The sequence below is a fragment of the Rutidosis leptorrhynchoides genome, chromosome 1 (assembly GCF_046630445.1).
Source record: "Rutidosis leptorrhynchoides isolate AG116_Rl617_1_P2 chromosome 1, CSIRO_AGI_Rlap_v1, whole genome shotgun sequence".
Classification (NCBI taxonomy): domain Eukaryota; kingdom Viridiplantae; phylum Streptophyta; class Magnoliopsida; order Asterales; family Asteraceae; genus Rutidosis; species Rutidosis leptorrhynchoides.
Window position 1 is genome coordinate 249,792,321 of NC_092333.1, and position 9,145 is coordinate 249,801,465.

Below are 9,145 nucleotides of genomic sequence, written 5' to 3' on the forward strand. Positions count from 1 at the left end.
ACCCCGGCCCAATTTAATGAGGCAAAAGAAAATAATAAGAGAAAAGGCATCAAAATAGAGAAATCTGATTCCGACCCCGATGAACTTTATATGTACCGTCAACACCCGTATTTTCAATATCGTGACAATAACCCGGGAACCTCTAAACCACCAGGTTTTTCTAAACCAATGTGGAAAACGACGGCTCGTATTAGAGGAACATCATATATCCCTAGACAATTAGGAAAAAGAACCAAGTCTGAAGAAGAAGAAGAAACCAGTGATTCAGATTAGAGGGGTGTGAGCATGTTGTGTAATAAATGTATCGTAGTGTGCTTGTACTTTTATGTTCTATGTAAAAATTGCTTGTATTGTTTGTTATTACGAATCTAATCCTTGTCTATTTTACAGTATAAAAACAAAATGGATGTTAAGGGTAGACAACCGAATATTTTAGAAGACCTACCAGAGGATATGATTGAGGAAATCTTGTCTAGAGTCGGTCAGAATTCATCAGCACATTTAGTTATGGCGAAATTAACTTGTCAAACATTTGAAAGACTTTCCAGAAATGCCTTAGTTTATAAAAGGCTTTCCTTTGATAGGTGGGGTATATCACATTGGGGAGACTTTAAGTTACGTCGTGTTTTCTTTAAAGCGTTAAATGCGGGGAACCCAAATGCAATTTTACGCTACGGGTTAAGAACCTATTTTGACTCAACATATCCCAACATAGGATTTCGTGAATTAGAAAGAGCTTCTAACATGCAACATAAAGAAGGATGTTATGCTTACGGGTTAGTGATATTCGCTTCTTACCAAAGTGAGAAAAATAACATCGGATTGCAGCTTTTAAATAAAACTTTCCCATAAGTGACGGATTCAGTAGTTGGGGTGAGAAACAAGGTTTTTAGATTATTACGGGGCTGTTGGACATTACGAAACCCTCGTCCTTTTGACGACATTACAACATGCTGCCTAGCCAATGGTCATAACGGTTATTTTTCACAAGACCAAGGATGGGAAGTCGTCTTAGTAAAACCAGAATGCATGACTTGTTTCTGGACTTATGAATTACGTGTCTTTATTTTCTTTGCTGAACAACTTGCGTATTAACTAGATTTATCTTCAAAACTGTCCTGTATCATAGTGTACTATATTTCATGTTATATGTAATATAGCGAAGTTGTAAGTTTGAAGAATATTTGTATGTGATATATTATTATAATCAGTTTTTCATATGGAATTGTAGTAGTTGAATTGTATATTAGCTACTAAGTATGAACTTAACGGGTAGGTAGTACCCGAATTTAAACTTATAAAACGCTAATATGAAGAAAAAGCTTTTATAAATGAGTTCATATTATGCTACGAGATACTATTGACTACTCTTAATATTCTGTATGATTAACTTGTTTCATTTGTCTATTTTGAAGGAAATGGCACCGACTACTCGACACACCTTGAATATGAGCGAAGAGGAATTTCGTGCCTTTCTTGCTTCAAACATAGCCGCCGTACAGGCCGCGCTACATACCAACAATAACTCTGAATCTAGCAATACAGCTAACGGCGCAAGAAATTGTGTAGGATGCTCCTACAAGGAATTCACTGCCTGCAAACCTTCAGAATTAGATGGGACCGAAGGACCAATCGGATTGAAACGGTGGACCGAGAAAGTTGAATCAGTGTTTGCCATAAGTAAGTGTGATGAAGGAGACAAAGTGAAGTACGCTACGCATACCTTCACAGGTATTGCGTTAACATGGTGGAATACCTATATAGAGCAAGTGGGACAAGATGCTGCTTACGCGCTACCGTGGTCAGCATTCAAGCACTTGATGAACGAGAAGTATCGTCCCAGAACCGAGGTCAATAAGCTTAAGTCAGAACTTAGAGGGTTACGAACACAGGGATTCGATATTACTTCGTACGAAAGACGATTCACAGAATTGTGCCTATTGTGTCCGAGAGCGTTTGAAGATGAGGAAGAGAAGATCGACGCGTTTGTGAAAGGGTTATCGGAGAGAATCCAAGAAGATATAAGTTCACACGAGCCTGCCTCCATACAAAAGGCATGTAGAATGGCTCACAAACTAGTGAACCAGATTGAGGAAAGAATTAATGAACAGGCGACCGAAGAGGCCAACGTGAAGCTAGTCAAAAGAAAGTGGGAGGAAAATAGTGATAAGAGTCACCAATACAACAACAACTATCCCAAAAATCGCAACATCAATCGCAACTACAACAAACGGCACAACAACAACAACAACTACAACAATCATCCCAACAACAATAACAACTGCAACAACAACAACAATCAGAAGCAGCTATGCCAAAGGTGTGAAAAGTATCACTCGGGGTTCTGCACCAAATTTTGCAACAAGTGTAAAAGAAATGGTCATAGCGTGGTGAAGTGTGAGGTCTATGGACCAGGGGTTAACAGAACAAAACTAACAAATGGTGTCAGAACGAGTAATGGTGGAGCAAGTAGTGTCGGAGCAAGTTATGCCAATGTAGTTTGTTATAAATGTGGAAAACCGGGCCACATTATTAGAAATTGCCCGAACCAGGAGAACACGAATGGACAAGGCCGCGGAAGAGTTTTCAATATTAATGCAGCAGAGGCACATGAAGACCCGGAACTTGTTACGGGTACGTTTCTTATTGACAATAAATCTGCTTACGTTTTATTTGATTCGGGTGCGGATAGAAGCTATATGAGTAGAGATTTTTGTGCTAAATTAAGTTGTCCATTGACGCCGTTGGATAGTAAATTTTTATTCGAATTAGCAAACAGTAAATTAATTTCAGCAGATTATATATGCCGGAATTGAGAAATTAAACTAGGTAGCGAAATATTTAAGATTGATTTGATACCAGTAGAGTTAGGGAGTTGTGATGTAATAGTTGGCATGGACTGGCTGAAGGAGATGAAAGCAGAGATCGTATGTTACAAAAATGCAATTCGCATTGTACGAAAAGAAGGAGAACCCTTAATGGTGTACGGAGAAAAGGGCAACACGAAGCTACATCTTATTAGTAATTTGAAGGCACAAAAACTAATAAGAAAAGGTTGCTATGCTGTTCTAGCACACGTCGAGAAAGTACAAACTGAAGAAAAGAGCATCAATGATGTTCCCGTCGCAAAAGAATTTCCCGATGTATTTCTGAAAGAATTACCGGGACTACCTCCACATCGATCTATTGAATTTCAAATAGATCTTGTACCAGGAGCTACACCAATAGCTCGTGCTCCTTACAGACTCGCACCCAGCGAGATGAAAAAACTGCAAAGCCAACTGCAAGAACTATTAGAACGTGGTTTCATTCGACCAAGCACATCACCATGGGGAGCTCCTGTTTTGTTTGTCAAGAAGAAGGATGGTACATTTAGGTTGTGTATTGACTACAGAGAGTTGAATAAACTTACCATCAAAAACCGTTATCCACTGCCGAGAATTGACGACTTATTTGATCAACTACAAGGCTCGTCAATTTATTCGAAAATTGATTTACGTTCTGGATATCATCAAATGCGAGTAAAGGAGGATGATATTCCAAAAAATGCTTTTAGGACGCATTATGGTCATTACGAGTTTATGGTTATGCCGTTTGGATTGACTAACCCACCAGCTGTGTTCATGGACCTTATGAACCGAGTGTGTGAGCCATATCTTGACATGTTTGTCATTGTTTTCATCGATGACATACTTATTTACTCAAAGAATGATCAAGAGCACGAAGAACATTTGAGAAAAGTGCTAGAAGTATTAAGGAAAGAAAAATTGTACGCTAAGTTTTCAAAGTGTGCATTTTGGTTAGAAGAAGTTCAATTCCTCGGTCACATAGTGAACAAAGAAGGTATCCAGGTGGACCCGGCAAAGATCGAAACCGTTGAAAAGTGGGAAACCCCAAAAACTTCGAAGCATATACATCAATTTTTAGGATTGGCTGGTTACTACAGAAGATTCATCCAAGATTTCTCCAAAATAGCAAAACCCTTGACTGCATTAACGCATAAAGGGAAGGAATTTGAATGAAAGGATGAACAAGAGAAGGCGTTTCAGTTATTGAAGAAAAAGCTAACTACGGCACCTATATTGTCATTGCCTGAAGGGAATGATGATTTTATGATTTATTGTGACGCATCAAAGTAAGGTCTCGGTTGTGTATTAATGCAACGAACGAAGGTGATTGCTTATGTGTCTAGACAAATTAAAGATTCACGAGCAAAATTATATGACTCACAATTTGGAATTGGGTGCTGTTGTTTTTGCATTAAAGACTTGGAGGCATTATTTATATGGGGTCAAAAGTATTATATATACCGACCACAAAAGTCTCCAACATATATTTAATCAGAAGCAACTGAATATGAGACAACGCAGGTGGATTGAACTGTTGAATGATTATGATTTTGAGATTCGATACCACCCGGGGAAGGCGAATGTGGTAGCTGACGCTTTGAGTAGAAAGGACAGAGAACCTATACGGGTAAAAGCTATGAATATAATTATTCGTACTAACCTTACTACTCAAATAAAGGAGGCGCAATAGGGGGTTGTAAAAGAAGGAAAGTTGAAGAATGAGATACCCAAAGGATCAGAGAAACATCTTAATATTCGGGAAGACGGAACCCGATATAGGGCTGATAGAATTTGGGTACCAAGATTTGGAGATGTGAGAGAAATGGTACTTAAGGAAGCACATAAAACCAGATATTCAATACATCCCGGAGCGGGGAAGATGTATAAAGATCTCAAGAAACACTTTTGGTGGTCGGGTATGAAAGCCGATATTACTAAATATGTAGGAGAATGTTTGACGTGTTCTAAGGTCAAAGCTGAACATCAGAAACCATCAGGTCTACTACAACAACCTGAAATCTCAGAATGGAAATGGAAAAACATTACCATGGATTTCATTACTAAATTGCCAAGGACTGCAAGTGGTTATGATACTATTTGGGTAATAGTTGATCGTCTCACCAAGTCAGCACACTTCCTGCCAATGAGAGAAGATTACAAAATGGAGAAGTTGGCGTGATTGTATTTGAAGGAGGTTGTCTCCAGACATGGAATACCCATCTCTATTATCTCTGATAGGGATGGTAGATTTGTTTCAAGGTTCTGGTAGATATTGCAACAAGCATTGGGGACTCGTCTAGACATGAGTACTGCCTATCATCCACAAACTGATGGGCAGAGCGAAAGGACGATACAAACGCTTGAAGACATGCTACGAGCATGTGTTATTGATTTCAGAAACAGTTGGGATCGACACCTACCGTTAGCAGAATTTTCCTACAACAACAGTTATCATTCTAGTATTGAGATGGAACCGTTTGAGGCACTTTATGGTAGAAAGTGCAGGTCTCTAATTTGTTGGAATGAAGTGGGGAATAGACAGATTACGGGTCCGGAGATAATACAAGAAACTACCGAGAAAATCATCCAAATTCAACAACGATTGAAAACCGCCCAGAGTCGACAAAAGAGCTACGCGGACAGTAAAAGAAAAGATATAGAGTTTAAAATTGGAGAAATGGTCATGCTTAAGGTTTCACCTTGGAAAGGCATTGTTCGATTTGGTAAACGGGGGAAACTAAATCCAAGGTACATTGGACCATTCAAGATTATAGATCGTGTCGGACCAGTAGCTTACCAACTGGAGCTACCTCAACAACTCGCGGCTGTACATAACACTTTCTACGTCTTGAATTTGAAGAAATGTTTTGCTAAAGAAGATATCACTATTCCGTTGGACGAAATCCAAATCAATGAAAAACTTCAATTCATTGAAGAACCCGTCAAAATAATGGATCGTGAGGTTAAGAGACTTAAGCAAAACAAGATACCGATTGTTAAGGTTCAATTGAATGCTCGTAGAGGACCCGAGTTCACCTGGGAGCATGAAGATCAGATGAAGAAGAAATACCCACATCTATTTCCAGAAGATTCGTCAACACCTTCAACAGCTTAAAATTTCGTGACGAAATTTATTTAACGGGTAGGTACTGTAGTGACCCGAACTTTTCCATGTTTATATATATTAATTGAGATTGATATTTACATGACTAAATGTTTCCAACGTGTTAAGCAATCAAACTTGTTAAGACTTGATTAAATGAAATAAGTTTCATATAGACAATTGATCACCCAAGTTGACCGGCGATTCACGATCGTTACAAATTTGTAAAAACTACATGTTGTGGTATATATAGACATATATATATGGTTGACATGAGATTATGATGAGTAAGTATCTCACTAAGTATATTAACAATGTGTGATATACATAAGAAATGAGATTACTAAGTTAAGAAACTCGAAATGATATATATAATGATTATCGTTATGATAACGTCTACTAAATACATATGTTTCATATTATGATATTGATACACTATATTTAACATGATAAAATGATATTTAAATATATCATTAAGTGTGTTAACAATGAACTACATATGTAAAAACAAGACTACTAACTCAAGAATTACGAAACGAGACTTATATGTAACAATTATCGTTGTAACGATATTTTAATGTATATATCATATTAAGAGATATTCATACATCATAATATCATGATAACATAATAATTTAACATCTCATTTGATATAATAAACATTGGGTTAACAACATTAATTGAGATCATTAACTTAAAGGTTTCAAAACAACACTTACATGTAACGACTAGCGAAGACTTAACGACTCCATTAGAATGTATATACATGTTGTGTTTTGATATGTATTCTTACACTTTTAAAAGACTTCAAGACACATATCAAAGTACTTCTACTTAACAAAAATGCTTACAATTACATCCTCGTTCAGTTTCATCAACAATTCTACTCGTATGCACCCGTATTCGTACTCGTACAATACACAGCTTTTAGATGTATGTAATATTGGTATATACACTCCAATGATCAGCTCCTAGCAGCCCATGTGAGTCACCTAACACATGTAGTAACCATCATTTGGCAACTAGCATGAAATATCTCATAAAATTATAAAAATATTAGTAATCATTCATGACTTATTTACATGAAAACAAAATTACATATCCTTTATATCTAATCCATATACCAACGACCAAAAACTCCTACAAACACTTTCATTCTTCAATTTTCTTCATCTAATTGATCTCTCTCAAGTTCCATCTTCAAGTTCTAAGTGTTCTTCATAAATTCCATAAGTATAGTTTCATAAAAATCAAGAATACTTCCAAGTTTGCAAGTCTACTTCCAAGCTTTCTAATCCATTCCAAGTAATCATCTAAGATCAGGGAACCTTTGTTATTTACAAGAGGTTATCTTTCTAATTCAAGGTAATATTCATATTCAAACTTTGATTCAATTTATACAACTATAACAATCTTATTTCGAGTGAAATTCTTACTTGAACTGTTTTCGTGTCATGATTCTGCTTCAAGAACTTTCAAGCCATCCAAGGATTCTTTGAAGCTAGATCCATTTTTCTCATTTCCAGTAGTTTTATCCAGAAAACTTGAGGTAGTAATGATGTTTATAACATCATTCGATTCATACATATAAAGCTATCTTATTCGAAGGTTTAAACTTGTAATCACTAGAACATAGTTTAGTTAATTCTAAACTTGTTCGCAAACAAAAGTTAATCCTTCTAACTTGACTTTTAAAATCAACTAAACACATGTTCTATATCTATATGATATGCTAACTTAATGATATAAAACCTGAAAACACGATGAACACCATAAAATCGGATATACGCCGTCGTAGTGAAACCGGGGGCTGTTTTGGTTTGGATAATTAAAAACTATGATAAACTTTGATTTAAAAGTTATTCTTCTAGGAAAATGATTTTTCATATGAACATGAAACTATATCCAAAAATCTTGGTTAAACTCAAAGTGAAAGTATGTTTTTCAAAATGGTCATCAAGATGTCGTTCTTTCGACGGAAATGACTACCTCTTTAGTAATTGACATGTAACTTAAATTTTCGACATAAACCTATACTTTTTCTGTTTGGATTCTTAAATTAGAGTTCAATATGAAACAATAGCAATTTGATTCACTCAAAACGGATTTAAAATGAAGAAGTTATGGGTAAAACAAGATTGGATATTTTTGATATTTTTAGCTACGGGAAATGTTTAACAAATCTATACAAATCATATCCTAGCTAACTTATATTGTATTATACATGTATTCTAATAAATTATGTAATCTTGGGATACCATAGACACGTACGCAAATGTTTTGACATATCATATCGACCCATGTATATATATTATTTGGAACAACCATAGACACACTATATGCAGTAACGTTGGAGTTAGCTATACAGGATTGAGGTTGATTCAAAAAATATATATACTTTGAGTTGTGATCTAGCCTGAGATGTGTATACACTGGGTCATAGATTAATTCAAGATAATATATATCGATTTATTTTTGTACATCTAACTGTGGACAACTAGTTGTAGGTTATTAACGAGGACAGCTGACTTAATACACTCAAATCTTTAAAATATAATAAAAATGGTTGTAATTATATTTTGATCATACTTTGATATATATGTACATATTTGTATAGGTTCTTGAATTAATCCGTGGCCAAGTCTTATTTCCGAGGAAGAAAATATCTGTGAAAGTGAGTTATAGTCCCACTTTTAAAATCTAATATTTTTGGGATGAGAATACATGCAGGTTTTATAAATGATTTACAAAATAGACACAAGTACGTGAAACTACATTCTATGGTTGAATTATCAAAATCGAATATGCCCCTTTTTATTAAGTCTGGTAATCTAAGAATTAGGGAACAGACACCCTAATTGACGCGAATCATAAAGATAGATCTATTGGGCCTAACAAACCCCATCCAAAGTACTAGATGCTTTAGTACTTTGAAATTTATATCATATCCGAAGGGTGTCCCGGAATGATGGGGATATTCTTATATATGCATCTTGTTAATGTCGGTTACCAGGTGTTCACCATATGAATGATTTTTATCTCTATGTATGGGATGTGTATTGAAATATGAAATCTTGTGGTCTATTGTTACGATTTGATATATATAGGTTAAACCTATAACTCACCAACATTTTTGTTGACATTTAAAGCATGTTTATTCTCAGGTGAATACTAAGAGCTTCCGCTATTGCAT